Source organism: Ctenopharyngodon idella, chromosome 22 (assembly GCF_019924925.1).
Source record: "Ctenopharyngodon idella isolate HZGC_01 chromosome 22, HZGC01, whole genome shotgun sequence".
In the NCBI taxonomy this organism is placed as follows: Eukaryota; Metazoa; Chordata; class Actinopteri; order Cypriniformes; family Xenocyprididae; genus Ctenopharyngodon; species Ctenopharyngodon idella.
The window spans coordinates 3,048,811-3,069,373 of record NC_067241.1 but is presented as its reverse complement, the minus strand read 5'-3'; positions in this window follow the sequence as shown (position 1 = coordinate 3,069,373).

Here is a 20,563-nt window from a genome sequence, read left to right as displayed (position 1 = left end):
GAGGCAAATTTTTTATTTATTTATGAATCAGTGTAGATTCATGTGCATTACTCTTAACGTTGACACATCTTCCTTGTTAAATGAACATTACTTTACATTACATCAAAAAAGAAAAAGAGAAACCAAATACAATTCTATTTTGTAATTGTACATTAACAATGTATTTTAATAAATGTTCTATTTATCAAAACCAAGTCAATCTCATCAAGTTAGTGTTTTAAGCATTTCTACATTCATTCCAAAATAATAACTAAAAGCAATAATAATTTAAACAATATATTTTATTTGTGTATTGATGTTTTTCTTTTTAATAGTCAACTTAGGCTATTTTGGATCATCAGTCATGCTCCGTAAACACCGTCTGTCATGGTCTGTTGTGTTTTCAGTCCATTTCAAGTTTGATTTTGACGTTACATAAAGCAGTAATATCTAACTGGGTGAGCTGTTTACTTACTTTTCAAATAGTCTTCCCATTGACGCCATAATTTGTTCATTCAAACTGACGGGCGGAACGTGCACGTAAACAAGAGGCGGGATTTATCGCACAAACCAGTCATATCCAATCATAACCAATTACATCCAATCATAGCGCGATGGAGACATTACCTCTTCTCACGTGACTTTCTCCCATTCATTCTCAATTACCCCCCACAAAACCCACCGCACGCCGGGGGTCTAATGGTTTTCTATGGTTTTCTATGAGATCAAAGGGAGGCATGACTCCTGCTGTAACTTTACCTGTGGGTGTCGCTGTTGGGCAGTGTTCCTTAAGAAATACGAGTGACTTGCGCTCTTTTTAATGTAATAATTTGTAATATTTGTGTTGTTTTATATGTAATATGGATTATTTTCCCATCCTATTTTTGTTTTGAGGAGGCACTGCCTCCCTTGCCTCCTCGGAGGAAACGCCCCTGATTTAAAAATATCATGGTTCTCCTAAGCATTTTGAAGCCCAAAATAAATGCACCATCCATTGTAAATATAATCCATATGGCTCCAGGGGGTTAATAAAGGCCTTCTGAAGTGAGTTTTTGTATGAAAAATATCCATATTTAAAACTTTATGAAGTAAAATAACTAGCTTCCACCAGATGACCGTATGCATACTACGCAAGTCGTATTTCATTTTTGTTATACAAAGAAATGTCAACTATGCAGCGCATACTTGAAGACTCTGATACAGTAGCTGTCAGATGAAGTATGGCCTCAGGTTATAAGCAGCGTTTGGATTGCATAACAAGTCGACTTGAGCCAAAAGAGTAACCCCTGACGCAATGTATGACGCAGGATGTAGTAGTATCGTAAACTTAGACGCCTCTCGCGGTTCAAACAAATATGGCTGGGCAACAAACTCAAGCTCCTCTTCTCTTATATCGAAATCCTCCAACATTTCTCTTTAAAAATTCTCATTTTAGACTTCTAATTCGTGGCCGGTGTTTTGTTTTGCTCTATCCTCTATGCTTCCGCGTTCGTCATTACGTCATGCGTTGGGTCAGAGGTCACTCTTCCGACACAAATCGATGCGTACGGCCGTCAGACAGAAGCTAGATATGATAGTTAATAAAGTTTTAAATATGGATTTTTTTTTTTTTTTACTAAAACCCATTGCTTCATTTCAGAAGGCCTTTATTAACCCCCTAGAGCCGTATGGATTATATTTATGATGGATGGATGCACTTTTTTGGGCTTCAAAACACGCCCTTCTTTCACTACCATTATAATCCTTAGGAGAGCCAGGATATTTTGAAATATATCTACGATTGTCTGAAAGTAGAAAATCATATACACCTAGGATGACTTGAGTATGAGTAAATCATGGGATAATTTTCATTTTTGGGTGAACTATCCCTTTAAGCAGACAGTCTACTAAAACTGTAATGAGAGCTAGTTACAAAATGACTTACTATTAGAATGTCTAAAATGGACCATCGAAATAAAGTGTTACCTAAATAATTACTGAATAAATCATTACTGACTGAATGAATAAGCAATAAATCAATCAAATCAAGTTGTCTGTTGTGTTCAGTCTACTGAGATATGTTTTTGTTGTTGTTGGATAGAGAAGTGCTTTCAGAATTCAAATAACCTTGACAGGAACGAGGAAAGTGTTGTCTAAAAATAACTGCAGGCTTCTATTAATAGTCAGGCCTACTGTACAAGGCAAAGAAACACGACATACTGTAGGAATTAACTAATGATGTAATGTGTAATAAGGGAAGGATTTGCAGCAAAAAAGCAGATGTTACTATATTTGATATGGGTTGTTTTTTATTCATCGTTTGTTGTAGACTTTTAGTCTTACACAATTGGTTATTGTAAAATGATCGAAATAAAATAAGTACATTATATTACTGTCAATTGCATTCAAAATCAGTTATATAATTGTTATTGTGTTATATTTATTACAAGGTTTTCAAAGTGTATTTTTGTTCTGCACAAGATAAAAATCTCTTTTTCATCTTGTTTTTCAGAAGTGGTGTCTGTTTGACTGTATTTGTGTACTCCGGCATGCAAATATATCTTTATCTCTCTGATATACAAACAGGCCTTTATCAAGCTGTGCTGTATTTGGTGTATTTTGAAAAGCCATTTGGTGGGGGTTTGGGTGCTGGTGTGTCACAGGTCTTAGGCTGTTCGGGAAAACTTATGGGTAATTGAGTCATTGTCAGCATAGCGCAGGTGTACTTTACGGTTTAAAAAGAATCCCCAACCGAATTCGCACATAGCAAACTATAAGCAAATCAGCTACATGGAGATAGAGGTTTACTGGGAATTTCCCCCAAAGGCCCACAGGCATGGTGCTATGGACAGTTTCAATCACTGAACAAATAGAGCTAAGCGTAAACAAACCCAAATTTATGCTTCAGTGGGGGATGATTTTTAGAATATATAAGATATATAATATTTGTATAAAGATTAACCTTTGCATTTACACTGGACGTAACAGTTTATGGCCATAGACTGAGTTCGAATTGGCAAACCTGCAGACTAGTCAATATGTGTGTGTGTGTATTTACACACACATATTGAACACAGACACTATATATATATAGTGTCTGTGTTCTAAACCAAGAACTGATACACTGATATTGGTTATTAAATATTGTTTATATATATATATAAAAACAATATTTAATAACCAATATCAGTGTATCAGTTCTTGGTTTAGAACACAGACACTTGTGTGTCTGCCACAATATCACGAAGAAAGAGCTTACAGCAGCTGATGATTGTACCTGCACATCAGTCAATCAATCAATCAATCAATCAATCCACAAAACCTACAAATCAGACTTTACCCCCTCAACTTATGTTTTACATTGCTTTAACTCAACAAAATAACTGAAGCAATTTCAACTTTATTTTATTTTTAAAAGTTATATGAGATTCAGCTTTATATTTCTGAGTCAGTTTAATATCATTTAAGTTTAAATGACTTGTACAAGCTGATTTCACTTAAAAATTAAAGGCAGCAACAGAACTTCAGTTTTTAAGTTGAAATACGTGGAAATATTTTACAGTGTGCTCACTAATACTGCATTTATTTGATCAAAAACACAGTAAAAAACAGCAATATTGTAAAATATTATTACAATTTAAAATAGCTGTTTCCTATTTAAATATGTGGTAAAATATAATTTATTCCTTTGATCTAAGCTGAATTTTCAGCATCATTACTCCAGTCTTCAGTGTCACATGATCCTTCAGAAATCATTCTAATATGATGATTTGATGATCAATAAACATTTATGATTATCATCAATGTTAAAAACGGTGGTAACACTTTATTTTAGGGTCTTTTAACTAGTTACTTATTAGCTTGCATATTACTAGAATAATGGCTATTTATTAGTACTTATTAAGCACATATTAATGCCTTATTCTGCATGACCATATTCTACATCCCTTAATCCTACCCAATACCTAAACTTAACAACCAACTTACTAACTATTAATAAGCAGTAATTTAGGAGTTTATTGAGGGAAAAGTCATAGTTAATAGTTTATGTGTTCCCTATACTAAAGTGTTATCAAAACAGTTGTGCTGCTTCATATTTTTGTGGGAACCATACAATTTTATTGATTCTCTGATGAATTACAAAAGAACATATTTGAAAAAGAAATCTTTTGTAACATTATAAATGTGTTTACTCTCACTTTTGATCAATGTACATCCACGCTGAATAAAAGTATTAAGAAAAACAACAGCCTCTAAACTGATGTCTGATGAAGGCTCAGGGATGTTTGCAGTAACTGCAGTTAGTCAAATATATAATTTTATGCTGCATGCCTAACCATAACTGCTGATGAATCATAATCTGCACATACAGCATACAGTTTCACAAATGTCCACAATAAAGCTGGGAAAACCCTTCCCTTCAAACACCCAATTCAGCTGAGTGCTATTGATTATAACAATTGTGCTGATCTATGACACATAAAAGACAATAACTCTATTGTATCTGACAGCTCACACCTCTCATAAAAGTTAATGATCCAAGACAAATTAGAGCAAATGTAGATTTAATTTGAAACACAAAGCTTTCTTAATGTTTGTCCATTGCGATCTATGAGGTTACAGTGTAGAGTCTTACATATTATCCCTTATCCAAAAATGATTTAGGACATGGAATGTTGGTGATCAAACATCAAGCCCTACGGATCCAGTACGGTTATCCCACGGGACACAACTTTCCCAGCAAGTATCCAAAGGCAATAAACTTCTCTAGACAAACAAAGCCCATTTTATCTGTAGCTCAATAGAACATACATGAATGTAAATCATGTTTTCTCAAGTGGGAAAGATAAGATATGGCAGAAAGCCTTTCAGTGTCTCATGCAGGACTAGCCTGAAACCACAGACATCAGAACAGACCCACGGTACGAGGTGTGAAGCAACACACACACACACACACACACACACACACACACACACACACACACACACACACACACACACACACACACACACACACACACACACACACACACACACGCACACACACACTGGTTTCCATGTTTAATGGGGACTTTCCATAGATAAAATGATTTTTATACTGTACAAACTGTATATTTCATCACCTAACCCTAAACCTGCCCATCACAGAAAATTTTCTGCATTTTTACATTTTCAAAAAAATAAATAAATACCACACACACACACACACACACACACACAGGCTTTGTTATGAAACTCTACTGTAGTCCCTCTGGTTATTCATACTCTCATTCTCCATCTGGTGTTAGCAATCATTTGTTCATTATTTGCCGTCAACCTTGTGATGAACAACAAACCCCTTCTAGGAGAGTAAAGGCATATGGGCTATAATACATTTCCAGTGAAGTTCATATATATATATTCATGCTGTTTCCTTTAAGATCTTCTACAATTTTCATGGATTTTCTAAATTAAATGATCCTTTTAAAAATCAGTATGAATAAATAAAGTATATTTATTAAAGTATTTATTAAAGCTGTAAGTGGCTTCTGCTCCATAAGCAAAATAATTACTGTATCCAAACAGGTTTTAAAAACACTTATAAATTCATGCCATTGGCAGGTAGTACCGCAAGCATTTGCCTGCAAAATGGTGTAGTTATGCCATTTACCAATGCTAACTGGACACTGCTAACCAAACCCATCCTTGATACTTGTTAAATGCAACGCCCCAGGGGTCAAGGTTTGTCAGGTTAGCATGATCAAGTTATCCTGTGCTGTGGATCTCCATTGACAGCCATTAAAGGCACACTATGTAGTTTTTCACCACTAGATGTCACCTATTCAAAACAAAGGCGTAGCTTGATGATTTGATGCCGAAATTTAGCGCAGATTCTTGGGAGATGTCGTCTTCACCTCACAGCTGGTGGAAAAGAATCGGGATGGGACTCGGACAGAAATCATGTTCATGGATGAGATTATTAACATAACTGAAGTATGAAGCAGAGCAGGGTGAGTGCTGTTGGAGCAGAACGAGGCTTCTGGAGTGATTGCTAATGAGAGACGAGTGCGACATGTCTTGACAGCATGTCTTAACACAGCGCTGTTTATCATATTAGATACATTTGAGTGTGTTAAAAATATTGTTATAATGTTACTCTGCATATGCTCGGCGTCTGCTATGTACGGAGCCCCGCACATGACATGCAAGAAAAAAAATTAAATCGTGCGCACAATTTACTAATTCGTTCCCTCGATTTACTAAATTGTGCGGATGATTTACTATTTCGTTCCCTCAATTTACTAAAACATGCGCACAATTTACTATTCCATTCCCTGGATTTATAAATCACGATTTACTATTTCGTTCCCTCGATTTACTAAAACGTGCGCACGATTTACTATTTCGTTCCCTGGATTTATAAATCACGATTTACTATTTCGTTCCCTCGATTTATAAATCATGATTTATAAATCAAGGGAACGAATACAGTAAATCGTGCACACGTTTTAGTAAATCAAAGGAACGAAATAGTAAATCGTGCGCACGATTTAGCCTTTTTTCCTGCATGTCATGTCTGGGGCTCCGTAGCTATGAGACACTTGTTGCACACTGCAGTAAGCTAGATCGATATTAGGCATGGTAAAACATGGTAATGTAACACACTGTAAATCAAGAAAACAAGATTCAAACAATAAGAACGATTGATAACAATGATTAGTTTTCTGTCTATAAATGTATCCAAACAGTTGTTCCCTTGTCTAATAAAACATATATATATATATAGCATATAAAAATATATTAAAGTGTCTTTGGTGTTTCCATGGTTTCTACAAAATAAAACCGGAAACCGAGGGTAACACGGGTATGATGTCACTGATAGGTGACACACGGACGCAGTCCGTGTCCTGGTTAAAATTGCTTATTTCTCTGGATTTAAGCATTCTTGGAAACATCTGGGATAATGTAATAGTCAACAATATATAGAACCCTGTTCTAGTGGTTTTTGGATATTTTAGTCCAAAAATCTTACATATTGTGCTTTTAAAAGTAGTGAGGTATTCTGACTGAATCCATTTCATTTCAGTATTGTGATGTTTTACCAGTGGCAGATTATTTCTGAATTGAAGCTACCATTGATATGAATGGGAATAATAATGGGCAGCATTCTTTAGGCATTTCACCACCTTGGGTGAGACCCACGTTACCAAAATGCAGTTTTTTCGTCTGCCACAAGAGGGAGCCATTGATAAGAAACACTGAATGCATCTGCACCTGCACAATGTGAAACACATATGGCTAATAACCTGAAGATAACCATGACTGAAAAAAAGACATAAAACAATAATTTACAATGTATAGCAAGCTCAGGTGTGAATACATGTTATAGTGAACAGAGATCTGATGTTTTTAAAGGGGTAATGAAGATTTAGCCATCATTTACTCATCCTCATGTCACCCCATGTCTGACTTTCTTTCCTCAGCGGAAAACAAAATGAGATGTTAGGATTCAAGGATGAATTTTAGGGACTGACAGTCTCAGTTACCGTACTACAGAGCCATAAAAGGGACATGGTGATGGGAAAAAAATGGGAGGAAAAATTATGTAACATTTGCGAGACAACGCAAAAGCATTGACATATCATTTTTTTTCTCCCATCTCATATTTTTCCCCATCACCATGTCCCTTTAGGGGCTCTGTGCTATTCACTTTCATCGCAACTGTTTTCTTCAGAGAGGTCTATCACAAAGGTTTTGCGTTCCCCAAGAAACTTTACATTTTGAAAGCGAATGCAAAACTGGTGATGGAAATAATATGAGGATGCAAAGATTCTCAGAGGAAAACAAAACTTTTGTAAGAGGAAATGTACTTTGTTGTTTCTTTGTTTATTTTCTTTGTTATTTTGACATCGTTCCAAACAAAGTGTGAACAAAGCCACTTTGCAAGCCTACAAGGTTGGCAAAATAAAATCAACAGCCGATCAGCTAATCTTCAACATGTTTGCTCTTAAACATTAGTTTTGAATTGATCTATTTTTAGGGTTTACACCAAAAAAAAAAAAAAAAAAAAAAAAAAAATGCTGTTTTATAAGAGAAGTCACGAACAATTGTGTGACAGGTGTGAATCAGTTTGCAGCACTTATCATTCATTTCTATGGCATCCACAAACAGTGACTGACTGTTGCACAACAAAATTCAATGATGTCAAGGCTGTAATGTGATTGATTATCAAGGCACACGTGATCCAAGTTAGCTGTTACACCTTCTCCAGTGGTAAAACCACGGACCCTCATATCTCCCAATAATGAGACCATGTCTGGTGTGAACCACACATCCTGAAAAGTGAAGCCAAAGCATTTTGATCGCCACCTGGTGGCTGGCTGTAGTACAAGTCATAAACCCTGCCCTCTTTATGTAATCAAATGGGATGCAACCAAACTAAAGAAAAATCCAATTACACTTCAAATAAAAGATGGTTTCTGTCATTTTAGGTAGTTCTCATCATGCACACATATGTTCAAGTGTTTGTTTTTCCAATAAGTTTGGATTTAGTCAGTTATTTGATGCTACAACCCGAATTCCGGAAATGTTGGGACGTTTTTAAATTTGAATAAAATGAAAACTAAAAGACTTTCAAATCACATGAGCCAATATTTTATTTACAATACAACATAGATAACATAAATGTTTAAATAAAGAAATTTTATACTTTTATCCACTAAATGAGCTCATTTCAAATTTGATGCCTGCTACAGGTCTCAAAAAAGTTGGCATGGGGGAAACAAATCACTGAAAAAGCAAGATATTTTGAAAAGATTCAGGTGGGAGAACATCTAGCAACTAATTAAGTTAATTGATATCATGTCTGTAACATGATTAGCTATAAAAGGGGTGTCTTATAGAGGCAGAGTCTCTCAGAAGTAAAGATGGGCAGAGCTGTGAAAGAGTGTGTAAAAAGATTGTGGAATACTTTAAAAACAATGTTCCTCAACGTCAAATTGCAAAGGCTTCGCAAATCTCATTATCTATAGTGCATAACATCATCAAAAGATTCAGTGAAACTGGAGAAATCTCTGTGCATTAAGGATAAGGCCGAAGACCTTTATTGGATGCCCGTGGTCTTCGGACCCTCAGACGACGCTGCATCACTCATCGGCATGATTGTGTCAATGACATTACTAAATGGGCCCAGGAATACTTCCAGAAACCACTGTCGGTAAACACAATCCGCCGTGCCATCTGCAGATGCCAACTAAAGCTCTATCATGCAAAAAGGAAGCCATATGTGAACATGGTCAAGAAGCGCCGTCGTGTCCTGTGGGCCAAGGCTCATTTAAAATGGACTGTTTCAAAGTGGAAAAGTGTTCTATGGTCAAATGAGTCCAAATTTGACATCTTGTTGGAAATCACGGATGCCGTGTCCTCCGGGCTAAAGAGGAGGGAGACCTTCCAGCATGTTATCAGCGTTCAGTTCAAAAGCCAGCATCTCTGATGGTATGGGGGTGCATAAGTGCATATGGTATGGGCAGCTTGCATGTTCTGATGATTGCACGGCTCCACCTCATGACCTTTACTGAATCAGGCTCCAAATGACGTAATCGCCAACGACTGTTTCTGTGATATTTTGACTTCAATTTTCTACAATGGAAGGAAGCAGAGACATGTCATGCATCTTTTTTACAGTTTGTTCCAAACTCGTAGTCTATGACTTTTTTCCCCTGCAGAACATAAAAGAAGATATTTTGAGAAATGTATCAGTGTTCTTTTATCCATACAATGGAAGTCAATGGTAACAAAAACTGTTTGGTTATACCAACAGTCTTCAAAATATCTTCTTTAGTGTTCCAAAGAAAGAAAGTCATACAGGTTTGGAACATGAGGATGAGAAAATGATGAAAATGAAAATTTTCATTTTTGGGTGAACTATCCCTTTAAGGACACTTCAAGGTGCTTATTAGAAAGCAAATTTAATGCTGATAAATGAATTTGTAATAAAAAAATAATAGTCATAATGTTAATGATGTTATGACATTATTTTATTTATTTATTTTTAAGGAATAGTTTTAATAATGAATAGTTATTAATATGTTTCACTAATTAGAATGCATTTGCTATTAATTGTATTTCAGTGTCATGCTTTACCTTTTGCTTTAGGAGGCGCTCTAGGACATTATTTTAAATAAAAAGTATGTGAGGTTGTACAAGAACACAAGAAAGCTGTCATATTACACTACCAGCACATCTACACATATTTTACTCGCTTTTAATATACAAATATGCAACAGTCAAGTTATATTTTACACATTTAAGCATTTAGGGAAGGAATGTATACTGGGTTTGTCATCGTTGAAATGATAAAGACAAAAAAAAAGTGAGAGAAATGACTCTTAGTTCTGATCTGCTTGTCTTGTTGTTGAAAGAGATGAAGAAGTCCTCTTTCTCGCACACACCTTTATGGACACAAACACCTTCTGCTTTTCAGGTCAATCATTTTTCTCTGGTTCTGGTTGGCTGAACTCAAATGGAGACAGTAAAATATTATCGGGCAATGATAACATTCCACCTGAGCTGTAATCGCAGCTTGCATGCCAGATACAATCATCACTTACTGTACTTGTGTTTCTCTCTCTCTCTCTCCCTCTGTTGGTGTACATATCTGTTGCGTGAATCCAAACACAGCCCCACACACCCTAACGAGTGCCATCTCATCTCTGTCCTCTCTTTCCACTGTGCTGTTGTGAAAAGACTGTTGTATGCTAAATTTCCATCACAGAAACGCCTATTAGGCTATGTTCAGAATGGAATACTAGTGTACTCTTGACTATTTTTTAATTTTTGCAACAGTATATACTATGCAACAATAATCATTTCAAACACATTTTGTCACATGACCTCCTTATGTTGCGAGTGATGTCTGGTTATCAACTTGGAAAACTGTCATATTTTATGACTTAATATATGTCAAATGATAGCAGCCATGAATTCAGTTCACTCATCATACTGGAAATGGTCAAGTTGAGTGAAAACTGCAGAAATAACATGAGTACTATGGTCACAAGAAATTGATCTTTGTCTAGTATTCAGCTTTCACCTAAGATTATTTAGTTGTCTAGTTACCTGATTTGCTTCTATACACCGATCAAGCATAACATTATGACCACTTTCCTAATATTCTGTTGGTCCCCCTTTTGCTGCCAAAACAGCCCTGACCTGTCGAGGCATGGACTCCACTAGACCCCTGAAGGTGTGCTGTGGTATCTGGCACCAAGATGTTAGCAGCAGATCCTTTAAGTCCTGTAATTTGCAAGGTGGGGCCTCCATGGATCAGACTTATTTGTTCAGCACATCCCACAGATGCACGATTGGATTGAGATCTGGGGAATTTGGAGGCCAAGTCAACACCTCAAACTCGTTGTTGTGCTATTCAAACCATTCCTGAAGCATTTTTGCTTTGTGGCAGGGTGCATTATCCTGCTGAAAGAAGGCCACAGCTACCAGGGAATACCGTTTCCATGAAAGGTAACATCCATATGTGTCAAAGTAACATCCGCATGGATGGCAGGACCTAAGATTTCCCAGCAGAACATTGCCCAAAGCATCACACTGCCTCCGCCAGCTTGCCTTCTTCCCATAGTGCATCCTGGTGCCATGTGTTCCCCAAGTAAGCGACGCACACGCACCAGGCCATCCACATGATGTAAAAGAAAACGTGATACATCAGATCAGGCCACCTTCTTCCATTGCTCCGTGGTCCAGTTTTGATGCTCACGTGCCCACTGTTGGCACTTTTGGCGGTGGACTGGGTCAGCATGGACACCCTGACTGGTCTGCAGCTCTGCAGCCCCATATACAACAAACTGCAATGCACTGTATTCTGACACCTTTCTATCAGAACCAGCATTAACTTCTTGAGCAATTTGAGCTACAGTAGCTCGTCTCTTGGATCAGACCAAACGGGCCAGCCTTCGCTCCTTCGCTATGTGCATCGATGAGCCTTGGCCACCCATGACCCTGTCGCCGGTTCACTACTGTTCCTTCCTTGGACCACTTTTGATAGATACTGACCACTGCAGGCCGGGAACAACCCACAAGAGCTGCAGACCATTTGGAGATGCTCTGACCCTTATGATTGCTCATTTTTCCTGCTTCTAACACATCAACATTGAGTACAAAATGTTAACAGGTGCAGTGATGAAGAGATAATCAGTGTTATTCACTTCACCTGTCAGTGGTCACAATGTTATGCCTGATCGGTGTATGTTTGGTTTTAACAACATCAACATATGAGTTAATGAGTTTGATTTCCATCACAAAGTAGTCCTTACTACCACTGTTTATTTAATGAAATTTCCCTACCAAAGAAAAAAAAAAAAAAAAAAAAAAAAATCTTGAATCGATTGATTTCTTAATATTTACTTCCACACGTTGAATGTGATGCAGAGATGTTGGAAGAGTTTGGATTATAACCCTATAACCTGTCTGACTTGTCCCAAAGTAACGTGTGCAACAAGTCTTTGCCTGGAAATAATTGAAGCAATCAAATTTGAGACAATCAATAATTTATCATCCTTATTTATTGCCATTTAATTCATGTCCCCTCCTTACCTTTGCTTCTATAATTGGAGTGCCAATGGCAAGACTTAAAATAGAATCCGAAAAAAGATCCTTTTCTTTCCTCTGTTCTCCCTGGCAGGCTCTGACTCGTGTATGTGTTATCATGTATACTAGCTGACTGTATTTTATACTGTCAATGTGATTCTCACGAGTGAGCCAACATGAATTCATCTCGCTGTCGTTGGGGTAAATATTCTGGGACAGGATCCCTTGTGCATGTTCACAGGTTAATATCTCTAGCAGCATTCCAAATCCAATAGAGAGAAAGATAAATGAGTTATATTTTATAGTCTTCAAATCACGTGGCTTGTTTGATTCACTTTTCAGTGGTTCAACAGGTGAAAACATGTGGAAAAAAATTCATAAACTTTTACAATGAAAAAATGACTAGAGCCAAATCTACAAACTTGAAAGTTGGCTATCCACTTTATTTTTCAATACGGAAGTAAGCTATTTCCTGTGAATGTGCGTGACTTTTGATTCTTAGGTTAAAAAAAAAAAAAAAAAAAAATGCAGTAAACAGTAAAACTATTTGCTCAACAAACCAGTTATAATTACGATAAAACATTTAGCCTAAATATGTTAACAAATACCAGCTACCAAAATCAAGCAGCATAACAGACTGTTTTTGTACAGCTAAAATACTGTTCCGGTACTCGAATTTGATTGGTGGAGCGGCGTTCCAACAGTGATTGCATCATTACGATTATGCGTTTAGACGTCAGCCGGTGCATTAGTGGTGCGGATTTTCTTCAGGCATCTTTACGCCAGTAGGTGGCGTCAAGTGACAGATTTTGTTGAATCATTGATTCGTTAAAAACACTGATTCATTCAGAAACGAAACGCTGTGTCTACTGTCTGTTGTTTAGTGAAGCGCTGCAGTTCTGCTTTGACTGTGGAACTACATTCGTTGGTGGAGCAACTGCAGTGTATACTCAATCTAACATGTAAGTCACTCAGTATTAATTTCTTGTTCATTTAACTGTTATTCAAAAGCAGTTAAAAACGGTTGTACAAATCCATCATCGTGCTGTTGCTATTCGGAACAACATACTGCACTCTGCACGTGTGATATTGCTTAAATATGTTTGAAATATTTTGAATAGTTAAAAAAAAAAAAAAAAAACTTTTATTCAAATAAATAATGTCATTAACAGTTTAGGCCATTTTCCTGTTTATATAGGCTTTATCCAGTTTCTGACACCCATTGACCAATGAGGAATGGCCTGACAACAACTCAGAATTCCTTAGAAACACCCTAGCAACCACCCAGAACACCTTTGCAATGCTTGAAAATATTGTTCAGGAACAGGAATAATTTATTTATTTTTTCATCTGGGAAGGAAGCCCATTAAAAGCCCATTGATAGATTGTAGCATTTTGATCACTGTTGCAGCATTTTAACCAGAATGTTGCACAGCAAGGTCAAGGTTTAGAAATACTGAGAGTTGTTTTGCTAGCTGTGTGCTTTTATTCTGAGACGTTCCCTCAAGTGAACCAAGCAGGTGGTCATAGCAGCCAGATATGACTGCGTTCACCCGTAATTGTCTGTTCCCAGCCTCGGTAAGTGGGTAGAACCAGGTCTCCAGTTTCTCCCTCTCATCAGGCAGCCGCTGAATGGACTTCCGTGCTTGACGGAGCTCGAATAACCTGTGGCAGATTCAGACAGGTGAGAGCCAGGTAACTGCTTCCCTTTTGTGCCTTAAAAGATTGCCGATGCTTGGATAGAGTGTGTGTGGGTGGATATGAGATTGAGAGGGGAGTGTAGGCCTTTGATCTTCAGGGGCAGGGAATGGGGCAAATCTTCCAGCGGTCCCTGTAGCTCCAGCCGTATAGGTAACCCAACCCTGTTTTGGCCTCCGACTCAGCGAGCAGGTGCCCAGAGGTGGGAACTGTTTGCAGAGCTGTGTTTGGTGACAGCACGTCTAACTTTCAACTTCTCCTTTACTGCCGCCACATTGTTCACAAATCCCTGCTTTTCAGCGTCTGAGCTTTTCAGAATTGCTTGTTCTTTCTGTTTTGCTCTTCAGGAGAAATACTGAGAGCAGATTTAATTCATGCTGTATGGACAAACACAAACCTCAGTCTCGAAAAAAAATAAAATAAAATGTTTCTTTTAGTTTTCCAATAAAAAAAAAATAAAAAAATAAAAATAAAAATATGTATATATATATATATATATATATATATATATATATCCAAATGTTATATTTTTTAATATATCAAGATTTACTTGACTACAGTAGTATAACTACATAAATAAAAACTTTTTTTTAGTTTTAAGCATAAATGTTAAAAAATGTAATGAGGTGTATTTACTTATATATAAATAGTAATTTGTACGGTGACAGAGAGAGCTCAAATGGCTGCAACTGAAGAAAACACATGCAAATAGAAAAACACCAGCACATTAAGAAAACACATTCATCAGTTTGACAACGTGCTGAAAAAAATCACAATGCAACCAAATACAGAAACGTATTGCAAATACTCTCAATGCAACCAAATACAGAGACGCGCTGCAAATACACACACCGCGACCAAATACAGAAACACGCTGCAAATAATCACAATGCAACCAAATACAGAGACACACTGGAAATACTCACAATGCAACCAAATATAGAAACGTGTTGCAAATACTCACAATGCAACCAAATACAGAACATGCTGCAAAAATGCACAACGCAGCCAAATACAGAAGCGCACTACAAATACGCACAACGCAACCAAATACAGAAATGCGCTGCAAATACACACACCGCGACCAAATACAGAAACACGCTGCAAATAATCACAATGCAACCAAATACAGAGACACACTGGAAATACTCACAATGCAACCAAATATAGAAACGTGTTGCAAATACTCACAATGCAACCAAATACAGAACATGCTGCAAAAATGCACAACGCAGCCAAATACAGAAGCGCACTACAAATACGCACAACGCAACCAAATACAGAAATGCGCTGCAAATACTCACAACGCAACCAAATAAAGAAATGCACTGCAAATACTTACAATGCAACCAAATACAGAGATGCGCAGCAAATATGCACAATGCAACCAAATACAGAAACGTGTTGCAAATGCTCACAATGCATCCAAATACAGAAACACACTGCAAATACTCACAATGCAACCAAATACAGAAATGCACTGCAAATACTCACAATGCAACCAAATACAGATGTGCTGCAAATACTCACAACCAAATACAGAAACACGCTGCAAATACAATTCAACCAATTACAGAAACACACTGCAAATACTTACAATGCACCCAAATACAGAAACACGCTGCCAATACTCACAACGCAACCAAATACAGAAACGCACTGCAAATACTCACAGTGCACTAAATACAGAAACACACTACAAATACTCATAATGCAACCAGATACGTGTTGCAAATACTCACAACGCAACCAAATACAGAAACGTGTTGCAAATACTCACAACACAACCAAATACAGAAACACACTGCAAATACTCACAATACAACCAAATACAGAAACACACTGCAAATACACACAATGCAACCAAATACAGAAACATGTTGCAAATGCTCACAATGCATCCAAATACAGAAACACACTGCAAATACTCACAATGCAACCAAATACAGAAATGCACTGCAAATACTCACAATGCAACCAAATACAGATGTGCTGCAAATACTCACAACCAAATACAGAAACACGCTGCAAATACAATTCAACCAATTACAGAAACACACTGCAAATACTTACAATGCACCCAAATACAGAAACACGCTGCCAATACTCACAACGCAACCAAATACAGAAACGCACTGCAAATACTCACAATGCACCAAATACAGAAACACACTACAAATACTCATAATGCAACCAGATACGTGTTGCAAATACTCACAACGCAACCAAATACAGAAACGTGTTGCAAATACTCACAACACAACCAAATACAGAAACACACTGCAAATACACACAATGCAACCAAATACAGAAACGTGTTGCAAATGCTCACAATGCATCCAAATACAGAAACACACTGCAAATACTCACAATGCAACCAAATACAGAAATGCACTGCAAATACTCACAATGCAACCAAATACAGATGTGCTGCAAATACTCACAACCAAATACAGAAACACGCTGCAAATACAATTCAACCAATTACAGAAACACACTGCAAATACTTACAATGCACCCAAATACAGAAACACGCTGCCAATACTCACAACGCAACCAAATACAGAAACGCACTGCAAATACTCACAATGCACCAAATACAGAAACACACTACAAATACTCATAATGCAACCAGAAACGTGTTGCAAATACTCACAACGCAACCAAATACAGAAACGTGTTGCAAGTACTCACAACACAACCAAATACAGAAACACACTGCAAATACTCACAATGCAACCAAATACAGAAACACACTGCAAATACACACAATGCAACCAAATACAGAAACGTGTTGCAAATACTCACAATGCAACCAAATACAGAATGCAGCATGTTTCTGTATTTGCAGCCACATATAGAAATTTTGCAAATACTCACAACGCAACCAAATACAGAAACGTGTTGCAAATACTCACAACGCAACCAAATACAGAAACGTGTTGCAAATACTCACAACGCAACCAAATAAAGAAATGCACTGCAAATACTTACAATGCAACCAAATACAGAGACGCGCAACAAATACGCACAATGCAACCAAATACAGAAACATGTTGCAAATACTCACAATGCAACCAAATACAGAAACGTGTTGCAAATACTCACAATGCAACCAAATACAGAGATGTGCTGCAAATACTCACAATGCAACCAAATACAGAAACGTGTTGCAAATACTCACAATGCATCCAAATACAGAAACACACTGCAAATACTCACAATGCAACCAAATACAGAAATGCGCTGCAAATACTCACAATGCAGCCAAATACAGATGTGCTGCAAATACTCACAACCAAATACAGAAACACGCTGCAAATACAATTCAACCAAGTACAGAAACACACTGCAAATACTTACAATGCACCCAAATACAGAAACACGCTGCCAATACTCACAACGCAACCAAATATAGAAATGCACTGCAAATACTCACAATGCACCAAATACAGAAACACACTACAAATACTCATAATGCAACCAGAAACGTGTTGCAAATACTCACAATGCAACCAAATACAGAAACGTGTTGCAAATACTCACAACGCAACCAGATACAGAAACGTGTTGCAAATACTCACAATGCAACCAAATACAGAAACACACTGCAAATACTCACAATGCAACCAAATACAGAGATACACTGCAAATACACACAATGCAACCAAATACAGAAACGTGTTGCAAATACTCACAATGCAACCAAATACAGAAACACACTACCAATACTCACAACGCAACCAAATACAGAGATACACTGCAAATACACACAATGCAACCAAATACAGAAACGTGTTGCAAATACTCACAATGCAACCAAATACAGAATGCAGCATGTTTCTGTATTTGAGGCCACATATAGAAATTTTGCAAATACAACGCAACCAAATACAGAAACGTGTTGCAAGTACTCACAATGCAACCAAATACAGAAACGTGTTGCAAATACTCACAACGCAACGAAATACAGAAACGTGTTGCAAATACTCACAATGCAACCAAATACAGAAACGTGTTGCAAATACTCACAATGCAACCAAGTACAGAAACACACTGCAAATAATCACAATGCAACCAAATACAGAAACGTGTTGCAAATACTCACAACGCAACCAAATACAGAAATGTGTTGCAAATACTCACAATGCAACCAAATACAGAAACACATTGCAAATACTCACAATGCAACCAAATACAGAGATACACTGCAAATACACACAATGCAACCAAATACAGAAACGTGTTGCAAATACTCAAAATGCAACCAAATACAGAAACATGCTGCAAATACTCACAATGCAACCAAATACAGAAACATACTGCAAATACTCACAATGCAACCAAATACAAAAACGCACTGCAAATACTCACAAAACAACCAAATACAGAAACGTGTTACAAATACTCACAATGCAACCGAGTACAGAAACACACTGCAAATAATCACAATGCAACCAAATACAGAAACGCACTGCAAATACTCACAATGCAACCAAATACAGAGACACGCAGCAAATACGCACAACGCAACCAAATACAGAAACGTGTTGCAAGTATTCACAATGCAACCAAATACAGAGTTGCGCTGCAAATACACACAACGCAACCAATTACAGAAACGTGTTGCAAATACTCACAATGCATCCAAATACAGAAACGCACTACAAATACTCACAATGCAACCAAATACAGAAATGCGCTGCAAATACTCACAATGCAACCAAATACAGATGTGCTGCAAATACACACAACCAAATACAGAAACACGCTGCAAATACAATTCAGCCAAGTACAGAAACACACTGCAAATACTCACAACGCAGCCAAATACAGAAACATGCTGCAAAAACTCACAATGCAACCAAATACAGATATACACTACAAATACTCACAATGCAACCAGAAACATGTTGCAGATACTCACAATGCAACCAAATACAGAAATATGTTGCAAATACTCACAATGCAACCAAATACAGAAACACACTGCAAATACTCATAATGCAATCAAATACAGAGATACACTACAAATACACACAACGCAACCAAATACAGAAAAGTGTTGCAAATACTCACAATGCAACCAAATACAGAAACATGCTGCAAATACTCACAATGCAACCAAATACAGAATGCAGCATGTTTCTGTATTTGCAACCACATATAGAAATGTGTTTCAAATACTCACAATGCAACCAAGTACAGAAACACACTGCAAATATTCACAATGCAACCAAATACAGAGATAAACTGCAAATACACACAACGCAACCAAATACAGAAACGTGTTGCAAATACTCACAATGGATCCAAATACGGAAATACACTGCAAATACTCTCAATGCAACCAAATACAGAAACACACTGCAAATACTCACAATGCAACCAAATACAGAGATACACTGCAAATACACACAATGCAACGAAATACAGAAACGTGTTGCAAATACAATGCAACCAAATACAGAACATGTTGCAAATACGCACAACGCAACCAAATACAGAAATGCGCTGCAAATACTCACAACGCAACCAAATAAAGAAATGCACTGCAAATACTTACAATGCAACCAAATACAGAGACGCACAGCAAATACGCACAATGCAACCAAATACAGAAACATGTTGCAAATACTCACAATGCAACCAAATACAGAAACGTGTTGCAAATACTCACAAGGCAACCAAATACAGAGATGTGCTGCAAATACTCACAATGCAACCAAATACAGAAACGTGTTGCAAATACTCACAATGCAACCAAATACAGAAACGTGTTGCAAATACTCACAAGGCAACCAAATACAGAGATGTGCTGCAAATACTCACAATGCAACCAAATACAGAAACGTGTTGCAAATGCTCACAATGCATCCAAATACAGAAACACACTGCAAATACTCACAATGCAACCAAATACAGAGATGTGCTGCAAATACTCACAATGCAACCAAATACAGAAACGTGTTGCAAATGCTCACAATGCATCCAAATACAGAAACACACTGCAAATACTCACAATGCAACCAAATACAGAGATACACTGCAAATACACACAATGCCAATCCTCACAACGCAACCAAATACAGAGATACACTGCAAATACACACAATGCAGCCAAATACAGAAACGTGTTGCAAATACTCACAATGCAACCAAATACAGAAACACACTACAAATACTCACAATGCAACCAGAAATGTGTTGCAAATACTCACAACACAAGCTAATACAGAAACACACTGCAAATACTCACAATGCAACCAAGTACAGAAACGTGTTGCAAATACTCACAATGCAACCAAATACAGAAACGTGTTGCAAA